The following is a 22,211-nucleotide window of genomic DNA, read 5'->3' on the forward strand; positions in this document are numbered from 1 at the left end:
CTAGCTGAATGATAAACTACCCGCATTGCTTGTTAAATCTCCTCGCTTCAGATGTAGAGCAATTATAATTCCAAGCATCGTTGGGCAGAACAACACAATGTATCCATTAAATAGAAATCCATTTTACACTCTTTTACCACAGGAGACACATGAATACGGAAGGTTTTTTTAAGCCTTATTAATGTACCTAAAGGCTATTTTACTGGACCCTGTCCCGCAGACTCTCGATCTCCTACCTTCAGGCAGTGTCAGGCTCTATACATATTTATGGCACAAGAAGATTTAACCTTACCAACAGCGCCAGTCATAATTTTGGGTGGAATTGATTGTTATTGTGAAAGAAAGATGTTTTGGGGGGGCATACTAATGAAGCCCTGCATCAAATCTTTTGGAGGGAACCATGGACCTCTAACGTTGAATCTACACATAGTTCTTTGCCTACTACAACTCTCAGGTGACCCAGTCAAATTATATTAGTCATGGATACCCGAAGCTGGGCCTATAACCCCAGTAGGTCCAGAAATTAAACATAGGTCTTTTTGCATACAGATTCCTAAAAGATAATTACTAAATGTAAATTTTTAAAAAAAATGTGTTGCATTATGAAAGAAACTTTCAAAATATATTGATTAAAATCTTAAATGATTTTTAGTTGTTAATGTTTCTCGCTGTCCTCCTACTTAGACTGTAAGCTCTACATGGCAGGGACCTCTATCACACTGTGTATATTACCACATAGCACTTAAAGGCGGGGATCCCCAACCATTTTTATTCGTGAGCCACATTTAAAGTAAAAAAGAGTTGGAGAACAACACAAACATGAAAAAGTCCATGGGGATTTCAAATAAGGGCTGTGATTGGTTGTTTGGTAGCCCCTATATGGACTGGTAGCCTACAGGAGGCTCTATTAGGCAGTACACCTATTTTTTATGCAACTAATACTTGCCTCTAAGACAGGAATTCAAAAATAAGCACCTGCTTTGAGACCACTCAAAGGGGTTGGTGAGCAGCATGTTGCTTGCGAGCTACCGGTCATTTTTATTTCTAAATTACACTGTTTACACTGCAAATAATTCACTCTACAATAAAAAATGTAATTCCTGAACCAGCAAGTGTATTATTGGTGTGTAGGCAGCCATCTCAGGTCATTTTGTCTGGTCATGTACTTTCAGAAAGAGCCACAGCTGCACTATGGAAGTGCTTTCTGGCAGGCTGTTGTTTCTCCTACTCAATGTAACTGAAGGAGTCACAGTGGGACCTGGATTTTACCATTGAGTGCTGTTCTTAGATCTACCAGGCAGCTGTTATCTTGTGTTAGGGAGCTGCTATCTGGTTATATTCCCATTGTTCTGTTAGGCTACTGGGAGAAGGGGTGATATCCCTTTAACTTGCAGTACAGCAGTAAAGAGTGACTGAAGTTTATCAGACCACAAGTCGCCTGACTTGGGGCATCTGGGAAACTGACAATATGTCTAGCCCCATGTCAGATTTCAAAATTAAATATAAAAAAACACATGTTCGCTCTTTTGAGAAATGGATTTCAGCGCAGTATTCTGCTGCAACAGCACCATTAACTGATGTGTTTTGAAAACAAATTTTTTTTTTCCCATGGCAGTATCCCTTTAAGCTCTTTGTCCTGAATTCTGTGTATATTTATTGTGTGATTTGTTTTCCTCGTGTATACTTTTATATATATTGTACTTTTTTGTGTTGTACAGCGCTGTAGCTCCTTAACAGCACTTTACAAATAAAGTTATAAATACATACAGTGACAGACTGTGTTTACAACAACTTGTAACTATGCCAAAGAGGTCATTTTACAGACTTGAAAATACACACGCTCAGCTTCTGGATAAAACTGATCAATGATATTCTCCCAAGACAAATGACCGGATAAATTTGGGAAAATATGGGACAGATGGCTGGCCGACCCACAAAATGGGTACTGCAGCCCTATAGTGACAGAACAATCTTCACCTAATATTGCACTGCCTGGCATTGATGCAAGTACTTATATAAAGAGAATGCCCATCAATGCTTTCTCTTATTCTTCTTCTTTCCTCTCTTTGCATCTGTTGACTTCTCTCTTTAGTTGTAAACTTAAAACCTTACAAAAAAGTTATTGCTACTGAAAGCAGTATTTGTTTGTGCCTTTGGATTCTCTGTAACTTTCTCCTCGGTAACTTATAACATCCTTATGGTTTACAAGAAGAAGAATTTATAAGTCACCTAGGTGTTCCATGACCTGCATAGCAGCAATATTGAAAGAATGCTTACGGAGAGTATTTCTCTTTTAACAGTGACTTCCTACGATATTTTACAGACTAAGGCGCCCGTTTACTAAAGCGTGTTAAAAATAAATATATAGACAGAATTTTCGCCAAATTTGTTAACGCCAGTTTACTAACCTGTGGTAAATATAAATTTGCGAATTTGCGCAAGAATAATTGTTCGACCAGTTATCACATTCACTGAAAATAACGCCAGTTTACTAAACAGTCAAATGTGCTAAAGACAAAATCAATGCCAGAATATTCGCAAAATCTTACAGCCACCTATGTAGTGGCGTAAAAGTATTTTTTCGCCAGAAAATTCTCAAGGGGCAGGAAATATCCCATAAAACTTTTTTTTCTACCCATTGTTCTTTGCTGAAAGGAGAGAGATCTGTAGCTATTGCTGACAGGATGTTTTGGCTTCTGCTTCTATCTGTTGCAACAGCAGCAGTTTCAGCTCAGAGGCGTTTTATTGGCAACGGCCATCACAGTCCAAGGATTCGTCAGCTTCTACGCTTTTTTGGTTTCATTGGGATTGGCTACATTAAACTGTGCATTTCTTGTTCATATGATTCTATTGGCAGAAGGGTTTATATGATGCATACATGTTTGGTGTTACTCTGGTAATGTTGTTGGGTGGTATAATCATCAGTCAATAAAGTTTATTTATTTTGAAGATGCATTTCTGGCCATAAATGTCACAGTAAAAATTGCCATAATAAGCACCATAAAGCATAAATATTTGCAAAAACGCAATTTTGTTGCAAGAAAATAAGCAATTCGCTAAAATTACTGCTAACATAAGCTGGTTTGTTAATGTAGTTACCGCAAGTGATCGCAATGACTTCTGAGCGCATCGCTGTTTAGTAAAAAATATTCTCAGGGATAACATATAAGGAAACACAGTCCAATTTACCGCACTTTAGTAAACGGACCCTTAAATATGCTGGGTTTACAAGAATTAACTGATGTACGTAAATTAATAACATTAGTAAGAAATGAGACCTGTCACAGCTTCAAAAAGGTTCAGTATAGCTATAGGCAGTGTTAGATAATGGGAAGCTGCGCATACATCCCAATTTAGGTGACTGCTTGTCTCCTTGAAAATGTCTAAACTGTGTTATCATAATGAAGCATTGTAGTGTTCTTATTTTTTTTTTTATCTATGTGATGGCGATTACTGAGCCAGACAAATGAATGTGCGATTTCCTGACAATCAGCATCGAAGGGAAAGCAGCAGAGCCAGGATTCCTGATGCATTTCTTCACTTCTTTGAACATGAGCCATTATGCACACCCACCAAAGATTAGCAAATACCATTCACTTATCAAGGTCTAATTGAAATGCCCTTCTGATAGGTTGTCTGCTGCCGGAGACATGACCGGACAGAAGGGCATTTTTTACAAAATGTTTTGCTTAATATCTTTAATTGCTGGGGTTGTGGGCGGAAAAAATCTAGCAGTACTTGAGCATTTCTGTTTAATTTTGACTAAAGGACAATAATCATAGTGAATACTTGAAAGCATGCCCTACACAGCTTTACATACAAATTGGCCAACATTATGTGCAAGGTGTTTTTTTTTTTTTGACCGACCAAAAAAGAAAACCCTTTTAATACTGTATGTTGGGCATTCAAATATATTTGCAGATCTTTTTCCAACATATGGACATTTCTGTCCAGTGCAATATGATGGAAATTATTTTATCACATGAAAAGGTTTGGGAGCCTCTTAATTCTTTGGAGTTTTGTTAATCATTAAACTTTCAAACCGCTACGGAGCGCTGATCAAGAATGATTCAGGAGTCTGACACTGCTAACATCAATTTTCAGCGTTATTCAGACGCATATGAATATTACATCAGAGGGCGTACAATTGTAACGTGTTTTGTGCCCTAAAACTGGGCACTTCATCAGAGTAATCATTGGCTGAGCTTTCAAAGTAGGAACTTCCTTTTACTATATAACATGTCTTATGGAAACAGTGTTTTTTCGCAGTGACCAAGTTTATTGGATTAACAGAAGATTTGCAATATGCATTATAACAAAATTAGGTGCATAAATTTGGGCACCCCAACAGAGATATTACAGCCTCCTTTTGCAAATTTAACAGCCTCTAAACGCCTTCTATAGCCTTTGATGGATTCTGGATGGTGGTATTTTTGACCATTTGTCCATACAAAATCTCTCCAGTTCAGTTAAATTTGATGGCTGCCGAGCCTGCTTCAAATCATCCCATAGATTTTCAATGATATTCAAGTCGGGGGGACTGTGATGGCCATTCCAGAATATTGTACTTCTCCCTCTGCATAAATGTCTTTGTAGATTTCCAAGTGTGTTTAGGGTCATTGTGTTTTTGGAATAACCAACCCCTGAGTAACTTCAACTTTGTGACTGATGCTTGAACATTATCCTGAAGAATATGTTGATATTTGGTTGAATTCATCCGACCCTCGAGGTCAAGGGACCCAGTCCCTGAACTAGCCACACAGCCCCACAGCATGATGGAACCTCCACCAAATTTGACAGTAGGTACTAAATTTTTGTCTCATCAGTCCAAAGCACTTTGTTCCACAATGACTGTGGCTTGTCTAAATGAGCTTTTGCATACAACAAGCGACTCTGTTAGTGTTTGCGTGAGTGCAGAAAGTGCTTCTTTCTCATCACCCTGCCATACAGATGTTCTTTGTGCAAATTGCACTGAATTGTAGAACGATGTACAGATACACCATCTGCAGCAAGATGTTCTTGCAGGTCTTTGGAAGTGATCTTTGGGTTGTTTTTAACCATTCTTACAATCCTCTGCATATGCCGCTCCTATATTTTTCTTGGCCTGCCAGACCTGGGTTTTACAGCAACTGTGCCTGTGGCCTTTCATTTCCTGATTACATTCCTTACAGTTGAAACTGACAGTTTAAACCTCTGAGATAGCTTTTTGTAGCCTTCCCCTAAACCATGATACTGAACAATCTTTGTTTTCAGATCTTTTGAGAGTTGCTTTGAGGATCCCATGCTGTCACTCTTCAGAGGAGAGTCAAACAGAAGTACAACTTGCAATTGGCCACCTTAAATACCTTTTCTCATGATTGGACACACCTGCCTATGAAGTTCAAGGCTTAATAAACTAATCCAACCAATTTGGTGTTGTCAGTAAAAAGTATTGCGCAGTTACATGCATTCAAATAACCAAAATTACAAGGATACAACAATTTTCAGTTTTTCACATTTGATTTAATTTCATACAACTGAATACTGCTTCACTAAAAATCTTTGTTCAGAAAACACCCCAGTACTCAGATGTTCCTGGGAAACGAAAGACATACCACTGTTATGTTTTTTGTTGAAAGTGGAGTAAATTATTATGCAGGCTGAGAGGGGTTCCAAAACTTTTTCATATGACTGTATAAGCTTCAGCATACTGAACTTTTTAATAAATCAATTAAAAATTATGTACCATTTCTGAAATAATCAAGTTTATCTTCACTATTCCTCTCTTAGCATCTGTTTCTCCTCATTCTGTCTTCATTCAGGAGTTGGGTGTCAGATCTTATAGAGGGCTCCTTTTGCCTAGAAGATGGCAGTTATTTTGTTAGATTTTGTTTGAACTGGAGTGAGCTCTAATACATCTGCTAGGAAAAGAAGCCCCCTATAAGATATATTGGATCATTCATCTGACACCCAACTGCTGCATGAAGACAGAATGAAGAGAAAAAGATGCTGAGAGGGGGATAGTGAAGATACACTTGATTATTTCAAAAGCAATGCAGAATTTTTAATTGATTGTATTTAGAAAATGTCTTACTTCAGTATGAGGCAGCTTATTTTACATTTTTATTTCCTCAATTGTTCCCCTTGAAGCATCCTGCACATGGAGTCCTCCCTCTGACTGCTATCAGTTCATTGTACTGGGATCTGAAGGAACAGAGCAGCATCCTGAGCCCAGAGCAGTAGTTTGACAGCTGAGGTAGAAGCTACGGCATGTAGGGATGCAGTTTTTAAAATATGTTACACTGTGAGAAGTGTATATGTACCTTACTGCAGGTATTATGTTCTTGTCTACATGGTACTGGTGCAGGAGGAAGGTGATAGCAGCAGCCATCTTAGTACTGCCACACTTTGAGTTAATGCTCCATCCATCCTGAGCCCAGCACAGTGACCTGACAACCACGGAAAAACTATGCAGGAGATCCTTGATGGGAAGAGATCCTGAATTTGTAATTAAAATTAAATAATCAAATTAAATCAAAATGCTACCTGGTTGTCAGTGTCAAAAAGGTCAACAGTAAGGGCTCACGGTTCTGGCCCTCATACTAGGGATGCACCAAATCCCTATTTGGGATTTGGCCGTATCCTTCATGAAAGATTCGCCCAAATTCTGAACCGAATCCTAATTTGCATATGCAAATTACTCATGAGAAAGTTTTGTGAAAGTCACATGATTTCCCTTCCTTACCGTAATTTGCACATGCAAATTAGGATTGATATTTGGTTCGACCAGGCACAAGGATTCTGCTGAATCCGAATCCTGCTGAAAAAGGCAGAATCTTGGCCGAATCCCAAACCGAATCCTGGATTTGGTGCATCCCTGTCTCATACTAATCTCCATTCTGATTTTCAAACTTGGTTACAAGGGTAATTAAAGGTCCCCATAAACGAAAAGTTTTTTCTTTGCTGGACGACTGTCAGGGCCCGAAGGCTCTGTTGTAGTGTGGACCAAGGAGGAGACAACAACACCAAGTTCGCGGTACAAAAGGATTTATCAGGAGAATAGTCGTAAGCAGGCAAATGGTCAATACAGGCAGCAAGGATCAGAATCGTTAAACAGGCAAGAAGTCGGTACACGGATAATCAGAATAGCAAGAAATCACACCCAGGAACTATACAAGATAGACCTATAATTGGGCAAAGACAGAAAGGGCAATTGGGAATAAATAGTCCAAGGTTGGCGCCAAAACTTGACGCGGTGACGTCATGACGCCAACGCCGGCGTCCTCACGTTGGCGTCCTGACGCCGACGCACATTCTGACGCCGGCGTCCATTCCGTCGCCGGCGACCAATCCTGAGGCGACACGTTTCTGACGCAGTCATATTACGACCAGGAAGAGCCGCATGGTGGGGCAGGAGGTCGCCATCTTGGATGTCCCGTGGGGTAAGTTCTACACTTTCCATTACAACGACCTATTTTAGCGAAATTCAACCAATCCGTCAAATTATCGTGAAGTTAGTGGGAATTGAACGATCGTACAGCTTACGATTTTTCATCCGACAACTGTCAGAAAATTGATCAGCCAGGTTAAAAAAATGTATCGTTCCCAGTGCAATCTATCTATGTTTGCAGGGCCAAGCAGGCAGCTACCCTCAGTTTTCCTGGCAATATCGCCTGAAATGGTCTTTTTAGTTGATGGACAAATCGTACATTTATACGATCGTTTGAGATAATCGTGGTCTCACGATAACGGAAAGATCTTTCAAAGATCTTTACATCTGTGGCCAGCTTTAACTGTAGTAACCTGAGAGTGGGACAACAAAAAAAGCTGTTACTGTTAAAACCATAGGCCTAAATAAACATGTTCTTCTGCATGTTATCCCTGATCTGCCCTTTTACGTTATGTTGCAGTGTATAGGAACAGCTCCCAGAGTTATTCTTTTCTTAAAATCACAGAACTTTAAGCAAACTTACAGGGAGCTTTTGGAAATATATTGCAATTAAATTAGGAAACTTCATTTTAGAGGCACTTTATTCATGATTACATCAAACATGTAAAATGATCACCAGCAACTGAGTTACTTCATGAGTGCTTTTATGTTTTAACCCCATTCCATTCACTAGGGGCCATGTGAAGAACAGATCATACTTTTCATTTTATGGACTTCTTTAAAATCTAAATGTAGCACAAGTGATCCCTTGTTGAAGCATTTCAGAGAGTTAAGGAATCAACAGCACAAAGCCCTATTTTGGAGGGTTGGCTATATGTGAAGAATACCATTCAGCTTTGGAAAATGATTGAACACGTAGTGAAGGACAAAGTTAGTATTGTGTGGTCATTTTATATACGTTATAACCCAACTCATTTCAATTTTCGCAATGGGATATTATGCAGAACAGCTTTTAGAAAAAGCAGAAAACTCAGCTTCACTCTCCTTTAAGTGTTGAATTACTTGCCCAGTTCAGGTTAGGGTTAGAAAAGAGCATGATAAAAGTTGACCAAAATAAGGGTTAACAGAGGCCCATGGAAACTATTTGAGAACTAATGTGAATCCTTACCATGCCATAGACAAAGAGCTCTATTGAAATAAAGGAACAGTAAATATAATTAAATTTTCTTATTATCTGGTTTTAAATGAATTAATTAAAAGTCGTATAGATAAATAAAGGAAATAGTATATAAACTCAGTACACAATCTATGCATTCATATGTAGGAATGGAGTCTGGAAATCAGATCCAGAAAATACAGGCTCCCATTTCAAGCAATAAATCCAAATATTAAAAATCTACGCAGCAGATTTATTAAGGGTAGAATAGTAAATTTGAATTCGAATTTTTGAAATTGCTTTTTATTTGGTGTCAGAATTCACACATTTGAATTTTAATCCCCCGAATTCGAATGTAAATTGGAATGTGAGATGTATCATACCTCGGCCAAGGAAACTGTTCTAATTTGAATATTCGCCACCTATAACCTGCCAAGTTCATTTACAAGTCAATGGCAGAGGTCCGATGAACCATTTGAATATGTTATTTGCCTTCCTGACATTCACGTTTTTTTCAAAGGGAAAACTCGATTTGAATTCCATTCAAATTCTAATTTTCTGGTCGGGACTATTCGATCGAAAAAAAAATAATTCGATCGGAAAAAAATAATTCAAATAAATTCGACCTTTGCAAAGCTGCCCATATGTGTTTGGAAAGTGGGGGTTGAAGTAGCAATTGAAATCTAACAATATCAAAACCAATCATTGTTAAAGTAGTACCGTATATACTCGAGTATAAGCCGAGTTTTTCAGCCCCCAAAATATGCTGAAAAACTCTACCACGGCTTATACGCGGGTCAAGTGCAAAAACGGTCGCAGGCGTCTAAGAATAGTCGCCGGCGCCTAAGAATAGTCGCCGGCATCCAAGAATAGTCTCCAAGAATATTCGCCAGCATCCAAGAATGGTCGCCGGCATCCAAAAACGAGACGCCGGCACCTCCAATGGGAGCAAAAACCCTCAATTTTTTGCTTGAAACTTACCAGAAGCTGCTGCATTTCTCACCCTAGGCTTATAGTCGAGTCAATAAGCTTTCCCAGTTTTTGGAGGTAAAATTAGGTACCTCGGCTTATACTCGGGACGGCTTATACTCGAGTATATACGGTACATATCCACTGAGCAGGCACACATACATACAGAATATAACACTTGGGGGTTATTTATCAAAGTACGAATGCCAAAAACTCGAAAAAAATTTAGTTTTTTTTGATTATAACATATTTATTGAAAACATTTTTTTTATTTTTTCGGGATCTATTATATCCAGAGGATGGAAAAAGTCAGATACTATGAAGATTTAGTAGTTTTTGGGTGGAAAAATTTGTACGATTTGAATTTTCGTTCGATTTCAAGATTTTTCGGGAAAATTAGTTGATAAATAAGGGTTTAAATAACCAGTGCGGATTTGGTCAGAGTATATTTAAGAAAATAGTAAAATATTTTTGGATTTTGATAAATAACCCCCTTGGTTAATCTACTTATATACTAGTTCCACATCAGATCACAATACTGGGAATACGAAAAGAAGTGCATTGGGCCTGTGGAAGCTGTTCTATCCTTTCAGAGCTAGTGCAGAAGAGTAAAGGCACAAAGCCCGTGCTGATTGGAGAACCCTCCCTATCAAATGAACCTCCTGTGAGCTAAAGAGATAGTGTTACATATATAAATCTATTCTTAGGAATTTTTTACCCCTTTCAAAGTTGCAACACAGTGTATATCATTAGAGAATATACCATATAATATAGGAAATGGCTGTGTGCCAAGATTTTGAGTTCAAAGTAAAATCCAAGGACACTGCCAAACTTTACATCCTCTAGGATATTCTGAAATGTTTAAAACTTTAAGCACCAGTGGTCATACAGAAAAGAAAGTTTATAATATTCTAAATCTTGTGAGAGCAGAGCAGCAAGGAAAAGTAGGTTTATACACATGAAAGCCTGGGGCCCCATTGCAGTCTGTAGGCTGTCCGTAAAAAACGAAAACATAAAATACAAAGAAAATATAAAAATGCATTATAGAAGCATACCTCCCAATATTTTGTATTACTATTCCTTCACTCGAGCTATATAATATTTACTTAGCTCGAGTAAAGGAATAGAGGAAAAAAACTTCGAATTTCGAATGTTTTTTTTTTGGCTACTTCGACCTACGAATCAAACGATTCGAACTAAAAATCGTTCGACTATTCGACCATTTGATAGTCAAAGTACTGTCTCTTTAAGAAAAAACTTAGACCCCCTAGTTCGCCACCTAAAAGCTACCGAAGTCAATGTTAGCCTATGGGGAAGGTCCTCACAGGCTTTCTAACTATTTTTTGGTCGAAGAAAAATCGTTCGTTTTTTTTTTTCTTTGATCGTTCGATCGAACGAATATCGCTAAATCGTTCGACTTTGATATTCGAAGCCGAAGGATTTAACTTCGACAGTCGAATATCGAGGGTTAATTAACCCTCGATATTCGACCCTATGTAAATCTGCCCCTAAGGGACTGATTGATGAAGAACTGAGTGATTTTAATCAGAGGCAAATGGAAGTACTAGCTAAACATAGAGACGACTGCAGTTCCTGTTAATATTCAGCTATCAATGAACTTTATTGCGCACATTTTGCAAAACACATGGAGAAGTTTTAGGTGCTTTCCAGACACAAAGCTAAATAAGAAAGTTTAGCAGATTATACAGAGAATAACATCTTCCTATATACAATGGATAGTAACCTAGAACATGTTGGCTTATCTGCATGTGCCATATTGGCTTAAAAGGTCTTAAATATTAAATAAAATGTATTAAATAAAAATTCAGATTTTTTACTTCTATTAATGTTCCCAGTGTGCACCTCATTTTTTGGATTTTTGTATGCGGCATCTGGATGGTAGCACCTGGGTTTGAATATTTATGATCATTTGTGTGCTGAACATATTGGGCTCTATATATATATATATATATATATATATATATATATATATATATATATATATATATATATATATATATATATATATATATATATATATATATAAATAAATTACAGATATGGGACCTGTTATCCAGAATGCTCGGGACCTTGGGTTTTCCGGATAACCGATCTTTCCCTAATTTGGGTCTTCATGCTTTAAGTCTACTAGAAATTCATTTAAACATTAAATAAACCCAATAGGCTGGTTTTGCTTCCAATAAGGATTAATTATATCTTAGTTGGCATCAAGTACAAGCTACTGTTTTATTATTACAGAGAAAAGGGATATCATTTTTAAAAATTTGGATTATTTGGATAAAATGGAGTCTATGGGAGACTACCATTCCGTAATTCGGAGCTTTCTGGATATCGGCTTTCCGGATAAGGGATCCTATACCTGTATTATTATTGTTAACATGTATTTTTAAAACACCAACATATTGCGCAGCACTGTAAAATAAATGTGCCTATACAAAGAAATAACATGAATTACATGGATAGAACATACAGAGTTACACATAACAACCAGTACCGGTACAAAAGGTGAGAAAGTGCTTGTGCAAAAGATCTTACAATCTAAAGGGAATGTGACACAAGGTGCGGGATTGGGCAATATATATTACACCTCTACACACTTTATTGTTTGTTGCCAGCCCATATAATACATATAAGAGGAAAAGATTTAGGGCTCATGCACATTTGCATTCTATATACAACAGCAGCCTATATGTATATATACACTTACTTATATACTTAATGCCGTGCCATTGAAATCCTATATAGTACAAGTCTGGGATTTCAATTCTGGCTTTCTGTCTCTCTTTCTCTCTCTATATTCAAGTAATTTGTTACTCTGGAAAACCATCTGTTTCTCGGTATAACAATCCTCAGAGGGGAAATTACAGCCAGCATTCAACATAAAACATCAATTTAAACCATCAACTATTCATAATTTAAATTCTTTATTGGAATCCAAGGGCATAAATGTCAGGGAATGCCACAATATTTCATTTTTTGTAAGTGCTAGCCTCCTATAATATAAAGTCTTGAAGCCCTACACATTAAATAAAGACTACATGTAGAGTAGCACTCACTAACCTTTTACCTAAAGATGCCCTACATGGCAATCATGCTGACATCCCATGAACCATAATTAAAAATCCATTATTCAACATTTAACCAACAGCAATAAGATTGTGCTATAATTAATTCCACAAAGGCCAAAACAGAGTCCTGTATTCGAGTCCTGCACTGGGTCAGGAACCTGAACAAATGCAGGTATTTTGTGTGATTTGCATTTGGAAGAATGGGTCCAGGTCATTTGGGTTGCAGGTTTCATTACGAGCAAATTTTACAATGATATTCCTTTCTTCTCTGTTATTTTCACCCCCTGACTTCTGAGGATGACACTTCCAGCTTGCAGCAATAGGAATTCCAGTTTCACAGTGGTCAATGGGTAGTAAATAAGGCAACTGAAGTTTGGAGCAGATAATAACGTGGTTGTGAGTCTGTTTTGGTTTCCAGAAATTGGACCCAATCAGGACCCTACATTGTGGGGGTTATTTATTACGCTCAGAATATCCGAAATTCAAATAATTAAGTGGTTTTCAGACTAAAAAAAAGAACTACTGAGTTTGTGGTTTCTGGACAAAAAACTCCGCAAATTATGAAAAAGAATCGTAGCAAAACTCAGAGCAATTCTGAGTTTTCGGGGAAAGCTCCGAAGTTTGCCTGACCCTATTTTTTCAGCTTTTTTCTTAATACATAAGGTCCATTCGGGCAGTCGGAATTGATCGGATTTTTATGTTAGAAATACGTAAAAAATTCAGACCTCGATAAACTAACCCCTGTATGATGACATAGCAAAGGTAAGATATAACCAGCTGAGTTACATGTGGTTCACCTACCGATACCATGAAGCCAGTGCAGTTTAGGGCCAAACAAAGAAGCTAACTTTATCTATTGAACTAATGAATTACTGCTGACTGCTTATGTAAGCGAATTGACGATCGCTGCATCAATCATAGGAAATCCTGCCCTAATTTGGAAAACCGGCAAGCAGTTTTGACCCGGGCAGTCGTTCAAAAAAACTAGGGATGCACCGAATCTACTATTTTGGATTCGGCCGAACCCTTCGTAAAAGATTCGGCTAAATACCGAACCAAATTTGCATATGCAAATTAGGGGTGGGAAAGGGGAAAACTTTTTTTACTTCCTTGTTTTGTGACAAAAAGTCAAGTGATTTCCCTCCCCCTCCTAATTTGCAAATGCAAATTAGTATTCGGTTCCGCCGGTCAGAAGGATTTGGCCGAATCCTGGCCGAATCCCAAACCAAATCCTGGATTCAGTGCATCCCTTAAAAAAAATGCGAGCAGGTTGGAAAAGGCGGTGAGGGGGGGGGGGAACGACCATGGGGCACACCATTTTTAAATACTGCATTGACAGTCTTTGCAAACTGCTGAACTGTAACACCCCAAAGGAGAGAATAGAATCCGACTACTGAAAGCAGTTGATTTGGTCCTGTTGAATTGGCATAAGTTAAAACACTTTCTGATTGCCAGAAGTATTAATAAATATAAGAAAATTTAAGCTGCTGGGAATCAATTATGGTTCCCCAGTTCAGCCAAACCAAGCTCATGTGGCTCTAAATTACTGCGCATGTGAAAAGTAACACATTTTTCACAGATCATTTCAGTCAGTTATGCTTAAAGTCCTATTTGCAAATTAGGTTCAATATTTGTCAGAATTTATTCTATTGAACGATTCCAGGAATTATTTAAACTAATTCTTTTAAAAACCTTTTGCATAAAAATAGTTTTTTATTCATTGCGTCTTCAGCAATACAGTATAAAAATATAATTTATTGTGTGTCGAGAAACATTCTGTCACTACTGATAAGCAGTAGCTACCATCTTGCCGACCTCTAATAATGGATATTCATACCATAGTAGAAGAAGAAAAAATAAATTTTCGAGCAACAGTTGCCATGATTTTATTGATGACAATGCAGCCAGCCTTCAGTAGATATAGATATAACAAAAGCACAGACTTACACGTTTTAATGGATATAAAGAGACAAGGCATGTCCTCTGCCTACAATAAACTATGTCTTCACACAAAATATAAATAGAAAATGATGAACTACTTATTAGTACTATTAAAATATGAACCAGACACCTATCTTGTCTCACCATGCAGCACTAACATACTGGCTATAAACTGATATATTAGCTTGGTGTTTGACCTAAGCTTGTCTGGGTCCTGTTTGTCAGGAGCGGATATAAATCTATATAAACTAAAGACGCATGTACAATTTAGGGAGGAATGCTTAATCTCTAGGTGTTTTATAATAAGAAAAAAACATGACCTAATTGATTTTTGCTATAACAGTGTCTGATTCCACAAAGACAAAAAAACATTGCTCAGCTAAATAGAATGTGATGGCGATACTCCTAAAATTCCTTTCAAGGGTCACAGAACACTTGCCTGTGACGAAATGCCATAAAAAAAGAACCAATGCAAAATGTGAGTGTTCAGCTTTATACATAGCTGTTGGTGATGTTTAACAGGCTGAAATTCATTAAGAATTGAAATAGTCATCTAATTGTATGCTAATATACCTAATCAGTACATCCATTTTGTATGGTAAGTGCACACAACACTTTTTCTTTACAGTCATAAAGATCTACATTTAAAATGAAGGCCTTCAGAAATAAATTCTCATTGCCCCTTGTTTCCCTTTAAAGGAGAATCTAATATTACTGTGTCTAAACCATTTTCATTAGAATATATTTTTTTTAGTAGTATGTGCCATTGGGTAATCATAAATAGAAAATTGCCATTTTAAAAAATAAGGACCGCCCCCTGGGATCCTACAATTCACAGTGCACACATTAAGTATTAATTTTGGGGGTACAGTTTTCCTTTAAAGGAGAAGGAAAGTCATCTTGCACTTGGGGTTGCCAAATGTTAGGCACCCCCAAGTGAATGTATTTACTTACCTGAAACCCCGGGCCGGTGCTCCTATCAGCAAAAAACTGCACCAGCCCGGGGTTATACCAGTGAGCACCACACAGCGATCCTCTTCTTCTGAAAGAAGTGTGGAAGCAAAAGACAGAACTCTGTCTTTTTATTGGCTCATGTGACCTAACATGTATGGTTTGTGTGTGTGCACTGTGAATCGTAGGATCCCAGGGGGTGGTCCTTATTTTTTAAAATGGCAATTTTCTATTTATGATTACCCAATGGCAAATACTACTAAAAAAGTATATTATTATGAAAATGGTTTATTTACATAAAGCAGGATTTTACATATGAGCGGTTTTATGCAATGTCTTTTCATAGAGACCTACATTATTTGGGGTATAGTTTTCCTTTAATAGATAATGGATTTCTGAACAGGATTTTCGAAATTGCAGAGCAAGAATCGTCAGTTTCTTAATTAAAGCTAAGCTCTCAAATATCATTGCAGTTTGGCATTTGGTATGAGATATAAAAATATGCCTAAATATAAATATGTTTGCAATCAAACGAGGAACCAGCGTGAGCACATACTTGGCAATGATTAAAAAGAAAGGGTTACTTGCTTAGGCAAATCGATTGATCAAGACATTATCATGTTAACAGAGGAAGTCAAAGTCACATTGGTGCTGTCAGGATCCCAAAGGTTCTGGCATTGCTCTTCAGCAAAGACATGCATTGTTCGCCATTTACTTCTGCATCAATCTTACGGTCATGTCTGGGTTAATGTGTTCATAACCCGTATTCTGCAGAGATCTTATTGGCATCTCTGGGATTAATGTGCTCCTAGTCCATATTCTGCAGTGATCTTACTGGTAAGTCCACAGTTTAAGGGATTGTTCACCTTTAAATTAACGTTTAGTATGACGTAGACTTAGAGATTGATATTCTGAGACAATCTGTAATATGTTTTTATTTTTAATCATTTGTGGTTTTTGAGTTATTTAGCTTTTTATTCAGCAGCTCTCCAGTTTGCAATTTCAGCAATCTGGTTGCTAGGGTTCCCATTACCCTAGCAAACATGCATTGATTTGAATAAGAGATTGGAATATGAATAGAAGAGCACAAACAAGCAATTGCGCATGCGCAGACCAGCGCACGCCCTGGAGATGCGTATGTGAGTGGGTGCGCACGCATGGAAGGGTGCGAGCGGCTGGAAGCTGCTTATTTGAGTGTGTGCGCATGCATGGAGGAGAGCTAGCGGCTGGAATTGCAGCCACAGGTGGGCTCACAAGGGTCCGAACTAGGGGGAATCTGGCAGAAGAGGTACCGTCCCTCCAACTTTGCGCCCTAGGCATGTGCCTCTTCTGCCTACCCCCTGCTAAGGGCAAAGGGTCTAACAGTTTTTAGCTATGTGCAATGCATTATAAAATGTTCCCCTCAAAACCCATATTTTCTTGAGGCAGTTCCAAATAATTGGGGCAGATATTATTAGTTTCAGTGATTAGACAGGGTAAAAAATGTTGTTTCAATATCAATGCATGTATGTTTTTTTTTTAGATAATATCTAAACCAAAATGACAGCGGCTGTCTTTAAGAACCTGACTGATTTCATCTACAAATGATAGCAACCAATCAGCAGGTAGCATTTACTGGTCACCTGTTTAAAAGCAACCATCTTATTGGTTGCTATGGGTTACTGCTCCAGGGCAAACGTAGTGCCTTTTATTACATTTGGGGTTTTTTTATTACATTTGGGGGTTTATGTTATAGATATAGGAAACTGTATGCTGAACAATGTTGTTAGAGTATTGCTAAAAAATATTAGCAGACAAGCAAAAAGGGCACACTGGTTTCCATTTTCAGATTTAACACTTTCACTTAAACAGGCATTGTATCCGCAGTTATGTTTTGTGTAAAAAAAACAAACAAAAAAAACACATTGAAGTTCTTTTTAAGGGTCAGGCCACAGTGGGCGTTTTGGGGAGATTTGGTTGCTTGGTGACTAATCGCCTAGTTTTTGCACTAATCACTTAATTCATTTTTGGGCAGGATTTTGGGCGATTTGCCGCAATCCGACGTGCTGCGCAAAATCGCTGGTGTCACATCGGATGCGATGGAAACAAGGTAAGTCTGCACGCTGGAAACAGCGTGCAGCGTCTGCATCCGTCAGTCATGCCGCGTCGCATCAACAATACGACACAATGTGACAATTGAATTACTTACTTTGTTTCCGTCGCATCCGACGTGACGCCTGTGATTTTGCGCAGCGCGTTGGATCGTGGCGAAATCGGCCATGTAGTCCTGCCCTTAGCCGGTGCAGAGTGAAAGAAGGCGTTTGGGGAGATTGGTCGCCGCAAAGACGAGGCGATTAGTCGCCAGGTGACCAAATCTCCCCAAAACGCCCAGTGTGGCCTGACCCTAAAGGAACAAAATCCTTTTTTAAATTCTCATTAGTATGTGGTGTGCTACTTTCTAAACAGTTTGAGGCAAAACACATGTATTTCCAATATCAGATTACTAAAGTTTCCAATGTTGAACTTATTCTTTTTATGTTCTGTATACTTCCAGCCGGCCCCAATCACTGCTTCATTCCCATGATGTCATAAGACTTGGAGCCAGAAGATAAGCAAGCACGCCATGCAATTGGCAGCCCTAGAAACGGCCCAGTCATCCTTCCCCAGCCATCTAGACAGTTAGAAGTTTGGGACTAATTTTACTGCTACTAATCCTCACCCTTCATTTAAGCCAGTCTACAAAGAGTCTCGATGTGAATATAAATTATTTTTAAACGCTTCTTGTCATGTTTCTTTCCTGACTTGGCTTCGTTTTGATACTGTGAATGTCACAAACAAAAGCAGAAAAAGAACAAATTCAATGTACAGATGTGAAAGTCTGTAACAAATTACTCGCTGACAATTCAGCAACTGGATGAAACGTTATAAACCCCATGCAACGCATGCCTATCAATCGAAGAGCATGTGAATGTGCGCAGACATTACCTGCATAAAACAAGCCAGTGATTCAGCAGAGCAAGTACATGCCATTATAATTACTCTCACCGTTTGGGAGCACAAATAATATGTAACTTCTAAATAATAGATGCTTCCCTTGCATTTTCATACAGTAAGAATTGTCCCAGATGGTTCATGGCCTGATTATGACTGTCGTGAAAAACTTCAAGTTAGTTTGGATTCATGCATTTTTAAAATGAGTTCTGAAGTCAAGTAAAAACTGAACTAAGGTTCTGTAGGGCAAGCCAGAAACAAGAAATGTTCCATTTGTGTGGTATCTTAAAGGAGAACTAAACCGTAAAAATTAAAAGGGCTAAAAACGCCATATACTGAACTTATTGCACCAGCCTAAAGTTTCAGCTTGTCAATAGCAGCAATGATCCAGGACTTCAAACTTGTCACAGGGGGTCACCATCTTGGAAAGTGTCTGTGACACTCACATGCTCAGTGGGCTCTGAGCAGCTGTTGAGAAGCTAAACTTAGGGGTCGTCACAAATTATCAAGCAGAAAAGTAGGTTGGCCTGTTATATAAACTGATGCTACAGGGCTGATTATTAAATTCTGATGCTAATTGCACTGGTTTCTGTGCTGCCATGTAGTAATTATCTGTATTAATTACTAATCAGCCTTATACTGTGACAATTATATTCTATGCGTTCTGTACATTTTGAGTCGGTCCCTGAGCTCAGTAAGTGACAGCAGCACAGAGCATGTGCAGTGAATCAGCAGAAAAGAAGATGGGGAGCTACTGGGACATCTTTGAAGGCACAGATCTTCCCTGCTAAAGGGCTATGGTTGCCTCGGGCTGGTACAGAAGCTCAAAACATCATGTACAAATTTAGTTTAACTTTCCTTGTCCTTTAAGATTCATGGAATGTAAATCTCACTTTTTTGTAGGCTAATCAGTCACCTGAACTAAAATGGACACCATAGCCTCATTGTTACGCATTTTTATAATTCCGTTTCCTTTTTATACAAGTTTTAATAGAGCTGTTATTTTATTTCATATAAAAACTAGAATGTTATGTATAAAAGTTCTCAGTCAGCTCTTTTTAACTCTCTCACTTTAGTAACAAATTTGCACCAATACCTCTCCAGGCTATAGTGCAGTAGTTATAAATCATTCTTAATATAAAGTGTAACTAATCCTTTTTCTTGTCTCGTGGAACCTGGCATCAGTTATAATAAACCAAGGAGTCATCCTAAAGGTGGCCATACATATCATAAAGGTGTTGTTTACCTTTGAATTAAATGTAATATGTAACAGAGAGTGATATTTGCCATTGGCTGTAATTTTTTATTATTGGTGATTTTTGAGTTACTTAGCTTTTTATTTACTATCTCCTCCATTTGCAATTTCCCGTAATCTGGTTGCTAGGGTCCAAATTACCCTAGCAACTATCAACTGAATTGAATAAGAGACTGGAATATGAATAGGAGAGGCTTGAATAGAAAGATGAGCAATAACAATACACATGTAGCCTTACAGAGCATTTGTTTTTAGCTGGAGTCAGTGACCCCCCATTTGAAAGCTGGAAAGAGTCAGAAGAAAAAGGCAAATAATTCAAAAACTATAAAAAAGAAAAAATTAAGACCAATTGAAAGGTTCTAACTTTCTACCATTCTATAACATACTAAAAGTTAAGTTAAAGGGCAACCAAAGGTGTGGGCTAATAGAGCCCGCATTCCGGTTGGGGATAGCAGTACTGTTTTTATTTTTTTTATTGCTCCCTGCCAGTGATACGCTACCCGCACCAGGAGGGAGCTCCCGGTGCAAGCAGCCATGTCCGGTCACTCGCATGCGCATAATGAAAATGTACCATGAATTGCATGCGAGTGACACAACATGGCTGCTCGTGTAGCGCTGGCATTTTTTTTAAACAAAAATTACTGTTATCCCAAACCAGAATGCGGGCTCTATTAGCCATTACCTTTGGTTGGGGATAACATTTTTACCCAACAGGTGCCCTTTAAAGGCAACCACCCCTTTAAGATCTTTTTGCCTAATATTGCCACCTTGCAGGTCCCCACAGCAGATCCTGCACTATATAGCCAGCTCCTCCTATTAAGCAAGCTTGGTAAACTATAGCTCTAAATCAAGGAAATCCAGGCTGCAACATCGAGAATTTATTGAACTACCATGTTCATCACAAAAAATCTAAAGCACTCCTGGAATTGTGCAGACCTTTAGTTATATGGACACACATGAGTGGAAGCTACTGCCATGCTCACTCTGATTTGGTAAACTGAAATATGATCTAGATCAGGGGTCCCCAACCTTTTACACCCATGAGCAACATTCAGATGTAAAAAGAGTTGGGGAGCAACACAAGCATGAAAAATGTTCCTGGGGTGCCAAAAAGGGCTTTGATTGGCTATTGGTTGCACCTATGTGGACTGTCAACCTACACTGAGACTCTGTTTGGCAGTACATCTGGATTTTATGCAATCAAAACATGCCTCCAAGCATGGAATTCAAAATAAGCACCTGCTGGGAGCAACATCCAAGGGCTTGGAGAGCAACATGTTGCTCACGAGCTACTGGTTGGGGATCACTGATCTAGATACTCTGATGAAGCAGTCCATTTGTGGCCAAGATGTTAAAAATGCTTGAACGATTGCAGCATTCCACAAAAACTTTAGTGGCCCTACCAACCCAAGAGTAAACTACAACAGAAATGTAAATGTTTAAAAAAAACTAAAATTTGTGACATTACTAAATACACAGACATTCTTTTCACCTTCCTGGCTGCTTTATAAGTCACCATGTACAAACACAATATGCTTATAACCTCATACCTCCCAACATTTTGGAAACAGACAGAAACAAAAAGATTTGCCGCGTGGAGAGCGGTGAACATTTTTGACTACGCCCATTTTGTGACCACACACCCTAATTACCATGTGCATTTTACAAAATTTGGCACGTTATGAAAGTCTGAACACATTTCTGTGGTTTTCATGAGCTATTACAGTTTTGCTATTGGAGGTGAATTGCCCTTTAAGATGAGTCTTAGTCTTTATCTTATCTAAAACTGTTACAAAAGTATCTCAAGTATCTATTCTGAGCTCTCTGCCAAGAGCCAATTAAGTTAGAATCTTTGTATCTTTTTCTGGCTGTTCAGTGCAGGAGATGAAAGAGAATCGGGCGATATCAGTACAAATTAGGGACTGTGGGTTGAGCTGTCAAAAGCGGGATTGTCCCGCTCAAAACGGAACAGTTGTGACCTGCTGACATAGATGTGCCTTGTAACCAAAGGTAGCAGTCCAACCAAGATAAAGTAACTCACCAGATTAGGTGTACTGCCCTGAGCCTTCAGCAAGGGGAGCAGTCCAAACCAGAAATGTGTAGAGCAGGCAGTCAAGGCTTGAGTCTTCCACCAGACAATAAAATCAGTAAAATATTTATTATGTCAGATTAGCATAGCCTTACGCGTTTCGTGTTACACACACACAGTCATAGGCTTATAGATGTGCCTTGCTCTGTGTTATTATATACAGTGCAGATAGGAAAAGTAGGTGACTTAATTTAAAAATGGCATGCCTGCATGCTAGGCAATGCTGAGAACAGCAACAATGAAAAAAAGCATAATCTGCATACTACTAAAACAGCATGCTGACCATTTATGTAATTAGCTTTAATTCCACTCGATCCGCTAGGCAGCCTTTTGCTGGCCCCCTAAGGCAGAGACTGAAATTTCAGAAGAGCTATTAGGATTGTGTTGCTTCCAAGCTTAAGTAAAAATATGTTTTCAGGCTG

The 22,211-nt window shown here is 38.4% G+C and overlaps 1 protein-coding gene across 3 annotated transcripts in view; it reads right to left on the minus strand.

Moving 5' to 3' along the window:
• cux1.S (cut like homeobox 1 S homeolog) overlaps positions 1-22,211 on the minus strand; it is a 249,974-nt gene that overhangs the window by 180,142 nt on the left and 47,621 nt on the right. The gene's annotated exons all lie outside the window — the stretch shown is intronic.

Source organism: Xenopus laevis, chromosome 2S (assembly GCF_017654675.1).
Source record: "Xenopus laevis strain J_2021 chromosome 2S, Xenopus_laevis_v10.1, whole genome shotgun sequence".
In the NCBI taxonomy this organism is placed as follows: domain Eukaryota; kingdom Metazoa; phylum Chordata; class Amphibia; order Anura; family Pipidae; genus Xenopus; species Xenopus laevis.